Raw genomic sequence first — 18,873 nt, 5'->3', positions numbered from 1 at the left:
TCAAGAAGCTTTTGGCGATTCCTAGAGATCTAAGCTCAGACTTGATCTTTGGAAGAGTGAACATCTTACATCGATAAGATATTCGCTTCAAATTCTCACTTCGATAAACGAATGAAGAATCATTAAACCCCTCACGATTCAATCAGAATCTGTGATTTGGTGGTCCACGGGCTAACGCACCCCCGGCACAGGCAAAGATCCCACGCAAGCAGTGATCCAAACAACGATCCTGCGTTTGTTTCTCAAGAGTTGTAATTTTTCCTTTTGTTGTGTAAAAGGAGTCTTATAAAAAGGCTATCTCTTTTTTGAATTTATTGTAATCGACCGAAGATATAATGAATTCCATGACAAAACCAACTTTTGACGCAAACAAGCTGGCGATCACAGTGGGAGCCAACGGTCTCGCTGCCGAGACCGTCGTGTCGCAGCCAACCATCAAGATCCTGGTTGAATCAACAGTCGAGTACGAGTTCGACCAAGCAAAGTTTGAGGAGTATTTATCATCCTCATCTGTAAAGTCTTCCTCACCTCGCAAATGCAGGAAGATTTCATCTTTGTTGAAGTTGTCAAACACTACAGATGAAGACTCTCGCTTAATTGTTGCCGAGGATCCTACTCGCAAACTCTCTGCTCATAATGACTCTTTTCCAATTAAGGAGTCATTAAATCAAAGTCCACTGGCACTGACAAAGAGGGCTCGTCAGAGACAACGTCAGCGCCGTGCTCGCCAAATGGCTAAAGCTTTGGAACAAACCGACGGAGTTCGTTATTATGCGGACTTAGAGTCGAGGAAACAACAAGTGGTTTGTTCAACGCAACGACAAACTACTCACGTCTCTGCACAATTCACGACGGAGGAATGGACACTCGTCAAAAGGGCTCGTTCGACCCTCAATGAGCGTATACAAAAACGTCGTGCAAACATTGCTCTTGCTCGTGCTCTCTCACAAAAAAGACGAGAAAGGAGGAAGGAAACGGTGACCAAAGAACCACCGAAACTCCGCCAAGTTTGGATTCCAAAGTCTGGACTTATGCAAAATCAGCATTCGGAGCCCGTTAAGACTCCATACCCGCAAATGGGTGGTTTCAGACGTGCGACTCCCGACATAACCTTGGATCGCTCAAAGACAAAAATAAATTGTCCTGAGAATGCCAACAAGGTTTTATACCCCCAGAAGAAGACGCATTCACCAAATGATATCGTCATACCTGGGAGATCATACCAACAGACGATACGATTTTTTGGCAATCATACCGATGAATCGTATTATCAAGTTGAGGTTGTGAATAATTTTCGAAAGAGAGTTATTCGAGAGATAAACTCTCGTTGTTCCTGTGCACGACTCATTAAAACAGCATTATCAGAATGTGACTGTTTCAAACGAGAAGTCATTCCACGAAAAGTCTCTGTATTATCGAAGCCTAAGCCGAGACATTTCCGCAAAAGATGTGAATAAATTTCGAAAAAGAATTATTCGCTCTCATTGTTCCTGTGTACGACTTATAAGATCAGTTGTCCAAAATGATGAATTCCCTGAAGTCATCATCAACGTGGCTGATAAGAGAAAGTCTAAGTGGCACTCGAGTGAATCAAGACCCGATTTTTCCTCGGGAGGAAAAGTCAATTCAAGAATTGCCCGACGGAAATCTCGACTCCGGCTAGGAGCTATCAAGAGAATGCATGAAGGGATGTCATCAGAGGATGAATTATCGGACACTTGTTCAGCCATTGCTTAAGTGAAGACAGAAATGGAGTTAGCTATCCAACAAATGAGAGAATTGCTAGCTCAGCGGCCTCAACCCCCTGAGTCCAGTCAAAGAACTGAATCCAGCCGCCACACTCAGAAAGTTGTGGATGACAGTGATCCAAAAGTAGATGAAGTTATTATAGCTGATACACCTCCCAATAGCAATAACGCTGGGGGTGGTTTAACACACCCTCCCAATAATGATATTGGGGGTGGTTCAATGGCACCTCTTACAGGGGGTGGTCTAACTCATTCTCCTCAACGTCATTCGAATGAAGACATAGACGATGACGGGAAAATGAAAGAGCTTGAAAACAAAATCAACGCTTTGATGACGGCTCTTGAAGTGAAGAAGACGGGTATTCTATGTCCCTATCCAAGAGAATGGGATTCAATACCATACCCGACCAAATTCAATCTGATTAACTTCACACCGTTTGAGGGGAAGAGTTCGCCGATTCAGCACTTGATTTATTTCAAGTCTCATTTGGGCATGATCTCTGGAAACGAGGCTTTAATGGTCCGGTCATTCGTTGGCACCCTTCGTGGGCCCACCTTCGATTGGTACCGACGTCTCAAGCCAGGAAGCATTAATTGCTGGGATGACATGGAAAGTTTGTTCCTCAGCAATTTCTTCGATGATGACACCGAAGTGTCAATCGGAACCCTTTTGGATGAGAAGCAAAAAGACGAAGAGTCAGTTGACAATTTTGTCAAGCGCTTCCGTAACATGGCAATGAATTGCAGAGATCCTATCACGAAGGAGTTCATCCTGCAAACATGCCACAATAACCTCTCCATCGATGTCCTGGAAGCTCTGGGGGTTGTGCCATCCACAACTTGGAAGGAGTTAAAATCTCGGGGTGAACAAGCTGAGCACTTTCTTAAAAGAAAGAAAGCTGAGAGAGGCCAACCAATGACATCTGCAATCATTGAGAATGCGACTCTCGATCCGAGGTTTCAAAAGGAATATTCTTTCGAAGATGATGAAGCTCCAGCCATATTGGAATACCTCCTCGCTAATGACAAAATCGAGCTACCACCTATTAAAGATCAGGATGGTGCTAAAATGATTATGGATCCAAATTACTGTGCGTACCACAGAAGGGTTCTTCATCCCACTGAGATTTGCTTTGGACTCAAAAACAAGATCCAAGCCCTAATTGACTCCGGCGTCATAACGACGAAAGAAGTCGAGTAAAAAGATGATTACAGATCCAAACTACTGTGCGTACCACAGAAGGGTTCTTCATCCCACCGAGATTTGCTTTGAACTCAAAAATAAGATCCAAGCCCTAATTGACTCCGGCGTCATAACGACGAAAGAAGTCAAGTAAAGACGACCATAAAACTCCATTGGGTACACGAGTATAAACTGTTTCCCCTCACTCCGAAAAGTATACGAGTATAAACTGCTCCTCGATACTCCAAAAGGTATATGAGTCTAAACTATTTCCTTTCCTTAACGGGAAGTTCCTGGAGAATCCTATATTCTTAAGGATAACCCGAACATATGACTGAGGTTAACGTACTCCTCGTTATACCCAGTTTTACAAAGAAAGCTGGGGGTCGATAATTCATGTAATGGGAAGTTCCTGGAAGAATGTTAAATATAATATTCTTAGGGATAACCCGATTATTATGGACAGAATGATAAATACTAAGCTCCTATTATGATTTTCGAACACTCTTTTGCTGAGATGAGATTCGATCACTTCGTTAGATCAATCTTCCCTCACAAAACCCATTTGGTCAAACCTTTAAACAGTTAGGACCGAAGCCAAAATCCCCTCTCGATTCGTTCCATGAACGAGAGGTCCACAAATTGAACGATCAAACCTTTAAACAGTTAGGATCGTCTCAAATTCCCATCTTGGTCAAACCTTTAAACAGTTAGGACCAAAGCCAAAATCCCCTCTCGATTCGTTCCATGAACGAGAGGTCCACAAATTGAACGATCAAACCTTTAAACAGTTAGGATCGTCTCAAATTCCCATCTTGGTCAAACCTTTAAACAGTTAGGACCAAAGCCAAAATCCCCTCTCGATTCGTTCCATGAACGAGAGGTCCACAAATTGAACGATCAAACCTTTAAACAGTTAGGATCGTCTCAAATTCCCATCTTGGTCAAACCTTTAAACAGTTAGGACCAAAGCCAAAATCCCCTCTTGATTCCTTCCATGAACAAGAGGTCCACCTTCGATTTGCGCAATCAAACCTATAAAAGTTAGGATTGCTTCAAATTTCAATTGATCAAACCTTATTCAGATTCTCTGAATACAAATCCCACTTCAAATTTCCTTTGTACCAGGAGATAGAATATAAAATTCCTCCTCTCCGATTCCGGGTTTATCTCTACCAACAAACAAGAGATCAGGAGATAGAATATAAAATTCTTCCTCTCCGATTCCGGGTTTATCTCTACCAACAAACAAGAGACCAGGAGATAGAATATAAAATTCTTCCTCTCCATCATCGGGTTCATCTCTACCAACAAACAAGAGATCAGGAGATAGGATATAAAATTCTTCCTCTCCGATTTTGGGTTTATCTCTACCAACAAACAAGAGACCAGGAGATAGAATATAAAATTCTTCCTCTCCAATTCTGGGTTTATCTCTACCAACAAACAAGAGACCAGGAGATAGAATATAAAATTCTTCCTCTCCATCATCGGGTTTATCTCTACCAACAAACAAGAGACCAGGAGATAGAATATAAAATTCTTCCTCTCCGATTCTGGGTTCATCTCTACCAACAAAAAAGAGACCTGAATACTCCAATAGGTACACGAGTCTAAACTGTTTTCCTACCCTCAACAGGAAGTTTCTGGAGAATATTACTCAGAATATTCTTAAGAATAACCTGAATACTCCAATAGGTACACGAGTCTAAACTGTTTCCCTAATCTCAACAGGAAGTTTCTGGAGAATATTACTCAGAATATTCTTAAGAATAACCTGAATACTCCAATAGGTACACGAGTCTAAACTGTTTCCCTGAAGTTTCTGGAGAATATCAGTTAAAATATTCTTGAGAATAACCTGACTACCCCTAAACGGGTATATGCAGTGTCAACTTGACGACAAGAGCTGATTTCACAAGTACAAGTTCCAGCTTTAATTCAAGATCTCTACAATGGACAAGCGATAAACGCGATGCCGGGAAGAATCTTAACTATTCTACAAAGCACTGAATAGATTGAGAGACAAAGAGATCAAAAGTTGAAGCCACCTACGGGTTCCTCTACACGATCTACTCAACCAAGCATTGAAAGGATCGTAAGTAAGATCTATCTTATCCAAAGCATCCCAGAACTCCTCTATAAAAGATTGAGTCTGGAATACTTTGGAGGGGGTATCTGTAGGCGTCAAAAAATGCTGAAAGATATCCAAATACAGCTCAAGAGGAAATCATCCAAAAAGGCAGAAAAAACACAAGTCTTGACTGTCTCGCCGTGCGAGACAGACTTGACTGTCTCGCCGCGCGAGACAGTCTTTACTGTCTCGCGGGCGAGACAGACTTTTACTGTCTCGCCCAAGCGAGACAGTCTTTGCTGTCTCGCCCACGCGAGACAGTCTTTGCTGTCTCGCCGTGCGAGACAGAATTTACTGTCTTGCACGTGAGACAGTTTTCAGATGGTCAAAACTACCTTTGCAACTGCCCTACACGTGGCCACTAACTGTTCAAGAACGTGGGAAACGTCGTGGGCGAGAATCACGTGGATAACTGCCAAAATAACGGAGTTTAAAACGTGGGAGAGCGGTTACAATGAGAAACTGCATTTTCCGAGACAGTATTTACTGTCTCGCTGGGCGAGACAGCAAATACTGTCTCGCCCAGCGAGACAGCAAACACTGTCTCGCCCAGCGAGACAGCAAACACTGTCTCGCCCAGCGAGACAGCAAACACTGTCTCGCGAACCTGTTTTCTACCAACTGTTCTTGGAGGTTATAAATACCCTCCTAAGGCCATTTTTCCAAGGGGCTGATCATTTTGAGCACTTCAGAGCAATCCAGAGCAGAGAGAGAGCAGAGGTGCTGATCTTACGGCCAATCCTTGATCCTGTTTTCTGCCAACTGTTCTTGGAGGTTATAAATACCCTCCTAAGGCTATTTTTCCAGGGGGCTGATCATTTTGAGCACTGTTAAGCAGAGAGAGCAGAGTTCCTGAGCTTCCGGCCACTCCTTGATATTCAGGCTTTGACTTGATTTCAAGAAGAACGACTATCTTACTTCGATAAGATATCGTTTCAATTTCTCACTTCGATAAACGAAGTCAGAATCATACACCCCTCACGATTCAATCAGAATCTGTGATTTGGTGGTCCACGGGCTAACGCACCCCCGGCACAGGCAAAGAACCCACGAAAGCAGTGATCCAAACAACGATCCTGTGTTTGTTTCTCAAGAGTTGTAATTTTTATTTTGTTGTGTAAAGGAAGTCTTATAAAAAGGCTATCTCTTTTTGAATTTATTATAATCGACCGAAGATATAATGAATTCCATGACAAAACCAACTTTTGACGCAAACATGCATGGCTCAGGCAGTCATTCTATGGCGACTATCTTTTCTGGGGTGATCTATATACTTCTCTGGTGATCATGAACCCCAGGAATTTTCCCAATTGCACTCCAAAGGCACACTTAGTAGGATTGAGCCTCATTCGATAGCACCGAAGGGTAGAGAAGGTCTCGTCTAGGTCTGATAGGTGGTTCGACGCTTGGTTTTACATCACCAGCAAGTCATTCACATAAGCCACCAGATTGCGACCGATCTGGTGCTTGAGACCTTGCTAACAAATCTCTGACATGTGGCCCCGGAATTCTTCAAATAAAATGGCATCATCTTATAATAATAAGTGCCCAAATTAGTGATGAAGGTGGTCCTCTCCTAATCATGCTCTACCATAAAGATCTGGTTGTAGCCGGAGAAGGCATCCATGAAGCTGAGCAGCTCATGTCCTGCACTCTCGTTGACTAGTTGATCGATTAGAGGCAGAAGATAGCTATCCTTAGGACATGCTTTGTTGAGGTCGGTGAAGTACACGCACATCCTCTATTTGTTCAATGCTTTCTTCACCAGTACCACATTAGCTATCCACTCCGAGTATTGGAGTTCTCGTATGAAGTAGAATCTAAGAAGTCGCTTGACTTCGTCAGCCACTGCCTTCTAGCGTTCCAAGCTCAGATGCCTTTTCTTTTGTCAAACAGTCTTAGTGTGCCTGTTAACAACCAGCTCATGGCTTATCACTTTAGGGGGAACCCCTAACATGACTTTGAGTCCCCAGGCGAACACATCAGCGTTTGCCAACAAGAACTCTATCAAGGCTCCTCACAAGGGCTCAACTAGACTAGACCCAATCTTGACCGTCTTCAATCCTTCTCGATCAATGGGTATCTCTTGAAGCTCTTCTACTAGTGTCATCCTCTGTTGCTCCGTTATTTTCTCCAACTAGAGGCAGACTTTTTCAATAGACATGGCGTCTTGCGCCCTTATTCTTGGTCCAGATCAGGTAACAGGTACTAGCCTCTCACTGATTGCTTCTAGTGACTCTAGCTCTATTAGGAGTCAGGAACTTGATCATATGGTGGTAAGTTGAAAGAATGGCCCACAAGAGATGGAGGGCAGTTCGGCCTAGCATGACATTGTAGGCCAACTTGAGATTTATCATCAAGAACTAGACTTGGACGGTGGCTTTCCTAGGGAACTCTCCAACTATTAGAGGGAGAGTGATTATCCCTTCTGGCAAAAGAGAGTGACTGATGAATCCGATAAGGGGTCCTCTACAAGGGAGCAGGCGAGATCTGTCGATACTCATCTAGTTAAAGGCATCGACATATAGGATGTCCACCGAACATCCTGTGTCGACCATGATTCATTTCACCTAATAGCCATAAATTACTATGGACATGATGATAGAATCATCATGAGGCATCTCAACACCCTGCAGGTCTCCGTCCCCAAAAGATATGGGTTACTCTGCCTTCGTCCTTTTATCACATTGGTGTTGGCCTTCTTATTTTCATGATGTTTGACAAACAATTTACTTCTAATGTTGTTTGTCTAGTGTTTATATTTTCGTATTTATTCTAGGCAAACAACGAGTTGGATGATGGATGGATTGCGCCATAACGATCATATCAAATGGAGGTTGGTGGAATAGTGGTTGAAGCTATGCAAATTCAAGTTGAAGATCCAAGTTCAAGCTTCATCCGCAAGTGTACCAAGTTGAGCTCATTGAAGACCTTCATCAAGCTTGGGTAATTTAGTTTAGGAGTTTATATTATGTGTGTTAGTACTTTAAGCTCAATCATATACACACATACACGTTTATATATATATACATGTTTGTTTTCATATGGTTAAGTTGTTTTGGTTTAGTTAGATATGAAACAATATATATCTTCATATACATTTTTTTTGTTTCATATTCTATTGTATTTAGAAAAATATTGTGTTTATAGATTAAAGACTTGTTCACACTATTTTAATATATCGTATAATGTCTACAAATCCATTCTAAAGTGTTCCAAGTTGTTTGAACTCGTTTTAGGAAAAATCAAGTTTTTTTGTTCATGTACGTGCATGTGTCCGTGCATGTTTTTACAAAAATGATGCGTTTTTACAATTGGAAAATATGATTTGAAAAATTTCTTTGTTTACATGTTTATATTCATATATACAAACATTTCCCCAAGTTTTACTAATTTTAGATTTGTTTTGTTATTTTCAATTGAATTTACAAAATCTAGTTTTCAGCAGTTTTTTCAGAAACTGTGTATCTATGTTCAAACATTTATTTCTCTCAACTGGGAAATGATATTTTATAAATTTTTTCTCTAACATGTTTATATTCATGTCTAGAACCTTTTCTCAAAATTTCATGATTTTTGGAATTGATTTACTATTTTTAATTGATTTTACAAAGCCAGAGATGTAGAAAAATCAGATCTGCCAGACTGCTACAGTACCACGGTCGACCGTGAAAGTAACTGTAGCATAACGGCTCTATTTTCCCTGATTCTAATTTTTTGGGGATTTACCTCATTTTCTAGGCTTTTCTTTGGCTTTGGGTTATTGTCTTGAGTTCTTATAAATACCCATCATCCCTCAACACTTACAACCATCAAAGAAATGTTTTAACAAAGTTTTAACAAGGGTTTAAGTATTGTTTAAGTTTGTTAAAGAAGATTTTAAGCATTTAAGAGTTTGAGTTTGTGAAATCAATTTCACAAGAGCTTGAGGAGATTATCTATTGGTGTTTGAGCATCCAACTACTCTTCCTCTACCTCTTCATCTATTGAGAAGTTTTCTAAACTCTTTTTTAGCTTTACATTTGCTTAGCTATTTGATTATTATTCTTTAAAGCTAGTTTTTATATTGAGTTTAGTTTTGATTTATTTCTCTTTGCTTACACACACACACAACCATTGAGCTTATTGTATTTACATTCATAGTATATTTGGGTTGTGAGATTGTATCATTAAGAGTGAGCTTACATTGTGTTCTCATCTATTATAGAGAATAAATCATTTGTTATATTGTGAGATTGTAAGGTTTTCGGTGAGCTATAAAACCGAGTGTGTTGTTGTATGGTGAGCTAGAAAACCGAGTGAGAGTGTGAGGTATGAACGTTGATCGGTGAGCGTTAAAAACTGATATTGTAAGGTATAAACGTTATTCGGGTGAGCGTAGAAAACCCGGTTGTGATAGTGGATTTCTCCCTGGGAGTGGGGAGCGGAGACGTAGGATGGAAGGTCCAAACTCCATGATCATTTGAGTGTGTTTGAGTTTGTCTTTTGCGCATTTTCTTATGCATTTATCTTATATCGCCAATTGCCTTTACTCTTGTATATTTTGCCCTATCATATTTGTAGTTTGATTATATCATCCTTGTGTTTGTTTATATATCCTTGCATATATGTTTATCATATAGGATATATCTCATTGTTCATATTGCATATTCTTGCTCATATCATATTGCATATCTATCTTACAAGAATAATATTTGAATTAGTTTTAATTAGCATAAAATCGGATTAGATTAGCATAAGATCCTAATCACACCTCTTGGCATATCTCTTTTGGGTGTTGTTGGACAACCCTCCTACAGTAGGACCACCAATGATCATGTTGATGACCCCTTTGTGTCTGGGCTCCGGGGGTTGGCTATCTTGGCGTGGTCGAGGGCCAAGCGACCTTGTGTAGGATATTCTGCTCTCCTTGGCTGGGGCAGCTTCCCTGTGGCCGCACTAAGAGATGAGGTTCTTAAAATACCCTCTCTCGATCAAGTCCTCAATATCCCTCTTAAGGATAAAGCAGTCATTAGTGAGATGGTCGTGATCCTTATGATAATGGCAGAACTCCTTCATGTTACGGTTATTAGAATTCAACGTCATCTTAGGAGCAGGCTCCTTCAGGTGACGCTCCTTTTTAACCATGGAGAGAAATGATGCGAGGGAGGTATTGAGGATAGTGAGGGTTGGTCTTGGTGGTTAGTCCTTCTATCGGTCTCTCCTGTTGGACCGAATGGACAAGAGTCGACTCTCAGAGGGTCTCTCATCCACTTCTATCTTGCAGGGGGGCCTCTAGCCGACTCTGGTGTCGGTGCCACTACCGATTATGTTGTTGGAGTCGACGGGGTGGCTGGTATTGTTGGTGCTACTAAAGCTATGGTTGCAGAGGTCTCTGTGGCCCTAAATGACACCTTGTAGGCTCGAGCATCCTCCATGTCCATATACCCATGAGCCTTGGCCATCAACTATTCATAGTTAGCGACTGGCTTCTTGGCAAGTGAGTTGGCCAACTCATTGCTCTGCAAACCGGCCATGAGGGCGAACATAGCAACCGCACTCCTTGGGTCATTGACCTCCAAGCTCTTCTCCTAGAACCTCTTGAAGTTGGCTCGAAGGCTCTCATTGGACCCCTACATCATCTACATCAACACATGAGGGGGCAGCTTCTGCTTGGTCTCAGCCAGGAAGTGGTGGCTAAACTTCCGGCTGAGTTGTTAGAAGGGGGTAGCTTCTGCTTGGTCTCAGCCAGGAAGTGGTGGCTAAACTTCTAGCTGAGTTGTTGGAAGCTGCTGATGGACTTTTTCTAAAGAGTATTCCACTAGAGCTTGACACTTCCTGAAAGAGTGATGGGAAAGCATCGACCGATGACTGCTTCCGAAGCTTGGAGCATGCTCATCACGTCATAATAGTTCTGAACATGCTCGGAGGGGTCTCCCTCGCCTTTGTACTTCTCCATGTGAGGCATCCTAAAAGAGTGATGGGGAATGTCGGCTCGACAAGTCGGCTGAGTTGTTGTCTCTACTGGTTCCTGGCCGCCAACTTGATTGGGGTATTACATGTAGTACACTTGTTCATTGATTGGCAATGAGTTACTTATTGGCGAATGAGAACATTATAACAGTATCACTCGCAACTGCTTTAGCCTTGACCTTCGAGTCTACCAAATGGATTATGGTGGCTAGTCACCACTTATTTGTCCTAAACATATCTTGAAAGCAAATGAGGTGCGCGCTACAGTCAGGTATTTCAAGTCCAATGATTGGTGTTATCCAATCATTGACTATGTCTTGCATGGTATATTATTGGATGATCAGAAGCAAGCAATCTCCATTCAAAGGAGATCCTACCGATTTTTCTATGGTTCTGCCACACAACTGCTTTATTGCAGATCGTTTGATGGCATATTACTTAGATGCTTGTCATTAGATTGTTAAATATGTCTTGCTAGGCACCTTCTTGGTTTTTCACTGCTAAAATATGACTCGCTTTGCACCGTTTGAGGATAGAATCATCAAATAATTTCGTGTTTCTATCACCGTGTCTAATCCACTTGCATTTGGAATGTTGATGGCTGAATAGTTCTTCATCTCTAAGACAATTAGCGAGTTAACTTTAAAGAAGCCTAGCAGCGTTGATATTATCTTGGGTTGGCAGTAGTTGCTGCACTGATGAGAGATCCATTTGTAGTTTAGATATCTTGGATTAAAGTTTTTGAAATTCCTTTGCATGCCATTGAGATATTCTCCTCTTGAAAGTTGTTGCTTTAGAAGGGAAATCACCATTATCAAAGTCAACGTTGTGCCAAATTTCCTGCAACACTTTCTTGTAATCTTCATTCTCTGCCCACATTGCTTCAAATTTGAATGATCGTGTTCATCACCATTGTGGTCTGGTTGTATATGGCAAAATTGGACAATAGTCGCTGCAAACTGCGGGGGATGGTGAACAGAGCTATTTGGGTATAATTTCATCCATTCCGGTGTACCGTACCCCTTGACTAGACGCTCCCATATGTGAGTGTGAACATGGGGGCCACCACGTGACATTCTCAATATGGTCATGTGAAGAGATAGCAGGCCACCCGATTGTTTAGTCATGCGCTATATATAGCTGCAGAAGAATGACCTAGGTTTGTGTGCAAGGAGAGTTTTTCAGCTGTGGATTTTTTTTGACTGTGTAAGGCAGATGAGAAAAACGTAGCTTGGCGGCTGGACTTGATGAAAACACAGAAAGAAAAAGTGATGGCGTGGTGAAAAACCGTAGAGTAGATTGTTTTGGGATACGTTCAACAGAGAAAATTGCAGAGAGTGCATTGTCTTTTTAAGGGAGATATTTGTGTGAGATCTGAGAGCTTGTTTGAGGGTTTAAGTTGTGTGATTATAAACCCTATTTGTATTCTCTCTCTAATAGTAGATCTCCCTCCTCCTTGCCCAGTGGACGTAGACAGTTTGCCGAACCACGTAAAATTAGTTTGTCTCGCTATTTGTGTGATTTGTAATAGCTTATTTAGGCTCCCACGACAAGTCAGTCCTAGAACTGATGAGAGGAAGAGCTGATATCCTACTTTGTTGAGATATTTTATTTTTGATTCTTATTTCCTTGGTGAAATTAGAATTCCTATTGTGATTTTACTATCTTGTTACGCCGAGGTGCTGCTGAGGTGCTGCCAAAATTTTCGTTGTGCATTACAAGTGGTATCAGAGCCCAGATTTCAGATTTGGGGTTTTGGAAATAGGTGGAGGAAGATTCTTGTGTGAAGTTTGGTTCTTGGAGTTCTAGGCTTCGATGGAGATAGCATTAGGAGTTGTCGTTGGAGATTTCGCTTTCCGTGTGGGCATGAGATCTATTTGGAATCCGATCTAGGGTTCAGTTGGGTAATTCTTAATTTCTATCAAAAGTTTGATTCTTTCTCTACAACTTGGAGTTAATTTACAATGGGAGAAGAAAGTAAAAGCAGCAAGTAGATGGCGAGTACAGTTCAAGTTGGTTTTCAGAACATCAAAATTAGTATGGTAAAGTATGATGGTAAAATCAACTTTGGTTTGTGGATGAGCGACGTACAGGATGCGATCAATGCTCAAAACTTGGAGGAGACCATCATGGTTCACAAGAGACCACCAAAATATGAAGAGACGATATGAAAAAAGATGAATAGGAACGCTTGTGGGGTGATCAGGTCCTGTTTGGAATAGGAACTGAAGTATGATGTGATTGGGGTGGCGTCTGTAATGAAGATGTAAGAAATTCTCAACAATAAGTATCTTACGAAAAGTGTTAAGAACCGGTTACACTTGGTGTGTAGGTTATTCAGATTTCAGATGTCCAGAGGCACCTTTCTTGCGACTCATATGAATAGTTATACGAAGTTGTTGTCGGACTTGGCGAATATTGATGAGAAGATTTTAGATGAGTACAAGGCTATTATCTTATTAGGCTCCTTACCGGATGAGGAGTATGACACCTTTGTGCTCACTTTGTTGAATGGGAGATCTTCTATCAGCTATAGTAAAGTTACTAATGCATTGACGAATTATGATTTGAGGAGGAAGGACAATGAGACTTTCCGTGCTGGTACTTCAGGTGAGGCCTTGTCAACGAGAGGTAGAATCCTATATCCGAAAGGTGGTAATAGAGGGAGGTCAAAGTCAAGAAGCCGCCACCAATTAATAAAGAACTAATGTGCATTCTATAAGAAGCAGTGACATTGGAAGAGAGATTGACCGAAGCTCAAGGAGAAGGAGAATAGCAAGAAAAAGGGCCCGAAGGTCAATGAGGTGAATATTACGAAAGGTGATGTTTCCGATGATTCGAGCTTTTCTCTATTGATTACTCCAGAAGCGAACCATTTGGATGCATTAGATTGGATGCTTGATTCTGACGCTACTTATCATGTGACCCCTAGGCGAGATTGGTTTACATCATTTGAGAAGCTCGATGGGGGGAGTTGTAGTCATGGGAAATGATCAATCCAGTGGTATTTGTGGAATAGGTACTGTGTGGATCTGGATGCACGATGGAGTAGTTCGTAAATTGAAGAAGGTAATATTTGTTTCTCAGCTAAAGAAGAATCATATCTCAGTTGGAGCTTTTGAGGCAAAGGGATTCAAGGTGACCTTTGAAAATATTGTAGTGAAGGTTACTAAGGGATCTTTGGTGGTAATGAACGGAGTCCGCAATCGAAATTTGTACTATCTGAAGGGAAGCATCGAGATTGGTCAGGTTGCTTTGGCTAATTCAGAAGCAGACATGAGAAGGCTTTGGCATTACAGATTGGGGCACACAGGTGAGAAGTCACTATAGGCGCTGTGCAAGCAGGGACTATTGAAGGGAGCCAAGAGTGGTAAAGTGGAGTTCTGTGAGCACTGTGTACTTGGTAAAAAGACGAATGTGAAGTTAGGGACAGCCATTCATAGGACGAGGGGCATCCTAGACTACGTGCACACATTCGTTTGGGGTCCCACCAAGACTGCATCACTTGGTGATCGATATTGGTTCGTCACATTCATAGATGACTATTCTAGGCATTGTTAGGTGTACACCATAAAGCATATGAATAAAGTCCTAGATTTATTTGTGGAGTGGAAGAAAAGGTTAGAACTACAGACTGAGAGAAAGATCAAGACGTTACGATCCGACACTGACGGTGAGTACAAATCAGACCTCTTTCTGTAGTTATGTCGAGACGAGGGCATAGAGAGGAACTTCATGGTTAGTCATACACCGCAGCAGAATGTAGGTGGCAGAGAGGTTAAATCGGTCTTTATTGGAGAAGATCCGATGTTTGTTGGCGCATAGTGGTTTGGAGAAGATCTTTTGGGCTAAGGCACTTTTATATGCGAGCTACCTAATTAATAGACTGCCTTCATCTGCGATTGAGGAGAAGACCCATATGGAGATGTGGTCGGGAGAGCCAGCACGAGATTATGACCAGCTCAAGGTATTCGGGTACCCTGCATTTTATCATATGAGAACAGATAAATTAGAACCTCGAGCTAAGAATGCCATATTTGTAGGATTCAAGCGTGGTGTTAAGAGATACAAGCTGTGGGATCTAGTTAATAGAAAGATTGTGCTGAGTAAGGACGTCATATTTGATGAGGCTTCTATCTTAAAGCTTTTCAACTCTCATCAGGTGGAGATCGACCCGATAGAGGAGATATCATAGGTGGTGGGGATCGATGCAGCTCCACAGTGTTCAGATGGTGTAGTATCAATTAGAATGCTGACTGAGGTGATGCCAAGCGAGCACGACGGTGACACGGAGGATACGGGTACTGATGTGCAGGACTAGAGAACCGACGGCTTAGGTTCAGGATTCTATTATGGTTCGGAGACAGAGAAGAGATATACGAATGCCAGCACGATATGCCGACACAATTACGTATGCACTTCTGATGGAGAGTATCGATGAGATGGTGCCTACTATATTCAAAGAGGCCGAGCAGAGTTCGAGGGCCGATTCGTGGAAGGTAGCTATGTAGGAGGAGATGGAGTCTCTTCACAAGAATGATACATAGGAGCTTGTTGAGCTACCAAAAGGATGGAAGGAAATTGGTTACAAGTGGATATACACAAAGAAGGAGGGCATTAAGGGCACTCCATTGAGGTTCAAAGCTAGGTTGGTTGTGAATGGCTATGCAAAGGAGGAAAGTATTGACTATAATGAGGTTTTCTCTCCAGTAGTGAACCACTCTTTGATTCGGATTTTGCTAGCTTTGGTTGCACGGTATGGTTTTGAGTTAGATCAGTTAGATGTAAAGATAGAATTTCTTCATGGTGATCTTTATGAAGAAATATATATGACTCGGTGCAGACTGAAGAAATTGCTATACGGTTTGAAGTAGTCTCCTCAACAGTGGTATAGGTGATTCGATGGTTTTATGATTGGTCATTCGTACACTCGGAGCTAGTTTGATTCTTGCGTATATTTTTGTAAGTTGAAAGGAGGTGCGTACATCGATTTGTTACTTTATATCAATGATATGTTGGTTGCCTCTATTTCCAGATCTGCTATACATGAGTTGAAAACACAGCTTTCAAAGGAGTTTGAAATGAAGGATTTGGGTGAGGTGAAGCGTATTTTAGGGATGGAGATCGGCAGAGATAATAAGAATGTCAGAATTTGTTTAACACAGGTGGCTTATTTGAAGAAAGATCTACAGCGATTTCATGTTAGCATGGATACGAAGCCAATTAGTGTACCATTAGGAACCCATTTGAAGCTTTCAGCTGATCTTTCACAGAAGACAGTTAAAGATCAAGAGTTAATGTCGAAGACTCCATATGCGAGCATAGTTGGGAGCTTGATGTACGCGATGGTTTGTACAAGACCAGACTTATCACAGGCGGTGAGCATGGTTTCGAGATACATACACGATCCAAGAGTGGGTCATTAGGACGCCGTGAGATGAATTTTGAGGTGCATTCGAGGTACGCTTAATGTTGGTTTGATTTATGAGCGGGACACTACAGGTGGGCAGCTATGCATTGGTTATATTGATTCGGATTATGTCGGGGATTTAAATAAACGACAGTCTACAACAGGGTATGTGTTCACTTTGATCCTTACGCCGGTGTGTTGAAGATGCACCTTACAATCTACGGTGGCTTTGTCTACGACCGAGGCAGAGTATATGGTGATTATGGAGGCTGTGAAGAAGGCGATTTGGCTTCGAGGACTTTTGGAGGAACTTGGTATATCGCAACAGTCCATCACTATTTATTGTGATAGCATGAGTGCTATCCATTTGGTGAAGAATCAGGTTTTTATGCGAGGACGAAACACATTGACGTTCGTTACCACTTCGTTTGTGATATTCTTAAAGATGTCGATGTGGAGATTGTGAAGGTCCACACGAAGGATAATCCGACGGATATGCTCACTAAGGTAGTTCCGAGAAACAAGTTTGATCATTGTCGAAACTTGTTACATATTTGTGATTGTTGAGGCCGTTGACGGCCATTTGTGTGAACTACATAAGGCTTGATTCCTTGGGCAAGAGGATACGTAGGCAGTCTTTTCGATGCAGCCTGTTTGGATTAGTTGATTTTGATGGGGGTGAGATTGTTTGGACTATTGTTTGGGTTTCCGACTTGTTATGCTTTGAGTCCGTTGTCATGAATTAACTTCACGCCGTACTAGACACAACAAGTGGGATATTTGGTTGCTTTGGTGTCGGCTCAGTTTTGGGAAAACTTCACCGAGGTGGAGAATTGTGAACGTGGGGGCCACCACATGACGTTCTCAATGCGGCCGTGTGAAGAGATAGCAGGCCCACCCGATTGTTTAGTCATGCGCTATATATAGCTACAGAAGCATGACCTAGGTTTGTGTGCAAGGAGGGTTTTTTCGGCTGTGGATTTTTTTTCGGCTATGTGCAAGGCAAAGGAGAAAAATGAAGCTTAGTGGCTGGGCTTGGTGAAAACACAGAAAGAAAAAGTGACGGAATGGTGAAAAGCCACAGAGCAAATTGTTTTGGGTCGCATGCAACAGAGAAAATTGTAGAGAGTGCGGCTGTCCTTTTGAGGGAGATATTTGTATGAGATCTGAGAGCTTGTTTGAGGGTTTAAGTTGTGTAATTATAAATCCTATTTGTATTCTTTCTCTAATAGTAGATCCCCCCCCCCCACAGGAATTCCTATTGTGATCTTACTATCTTGTTGCGCCGAGGTGCTGTCGATATTTCCTTTGCGCACAACAATGAGCAACTTCGTTTTGACCGTTGCTCCTTGTGAACGTAGCACCAACATGCCCAACATCTAGTAATCTGTTATTGATCACGAAAGCTCGAAAACGAGAAATATCATTCAAAAAGACGGGATTGCCCCTCCTTCTTCATCTTCACCGGAAGAAATTGCGCTAAAATCGCTAATAATTAGTAAAGAGTCTGGACTGAAATTTAATAAAAATGAAGAGAGCTCTGACAAAAACTCCTCTCTCTTGCATTGAGTTGGTTCTCTATAGAGGCAAACTAGTTTCCATTAAGTGTGAATAGAGGGAGGGGTGAGATCAGCAATGATGTAGTTCTTGTTGACGGTGAGCATGTTGATCGTGACTGAGTCATCCCAAATGATCCATAGCCCACCCGATCTCCCTTGGGAAGGGATGATATGATAATTACTGATGTTTAATCAATTAATGGTGCCAAGGGGTTGGGCTTCATAGTTCTTCCGTAATTTCTCATGCTTTAGTTTTCAAGTGGGCCACCACATGTCCGTTTCCTCCAGCTTGGAGTTGCATGCAAATCCACAAACCTGGAAGCCCAACCCTTCCACCAAGTCCAATCACGAAAAAAATGAAGAATTGTGCAAGAACCATTCTGAATGATACAAATGCGAGTAAAGATGATTCTGTTCTTAAAAAAAATTGCAAATTCAAGAGGGTGCATAATACCATTGTTGGTTGTTCTTTAATGTATATTTTGCTACTCGTAAGAAAAAAATTAAATGAACATGATAAATTTTGATCCAACCCTGTTTATCTATTGATGCGGTTTTATCCACTTTTGATTATGAATATATACAAATTATACCACCATATATACTTTTAATCAGAATCATGTTAATAGGGTAAGATATAGTTTTCTATCTCCTAGGGCGATTTTCCTCCCCCTTTCCCTGTTCTCGCGATCCCTTCGTGGGCTGTCGGAGCCTCTCTCCGGCAGCACGTCGGCATGGATGCTGGACCCCTTTTGGTCTCTGCTACCAACGCCCAGACAACTTTCCCCCATCCCGATCCCTCTCTCTCTCTTACTATTCATCTTCAAAACCTTATCCTCTTCTTCCATCCCAACCACCAAATCCCTCAGATCCACCCCTCAATCCTT

The sequence above is a fragment of the Asparagus officinalis genome, chromosome 3 (genome assembly GCF_001876935.1).
Source record: "Asparagus officinalis chromosome 3, Aspof.V1, whole genome shotgun sequence".
In the NCBI taxonomy this organism is placed as follows: Eukaryota; Viridiplantae; Streptophyta; class Magnoliopsida; order Asparagales; family Asparagaceae; genus Asparagus; species Asparagus officinalis.
Note: the sequence above shows the minus strand (reverse complement) of the source record.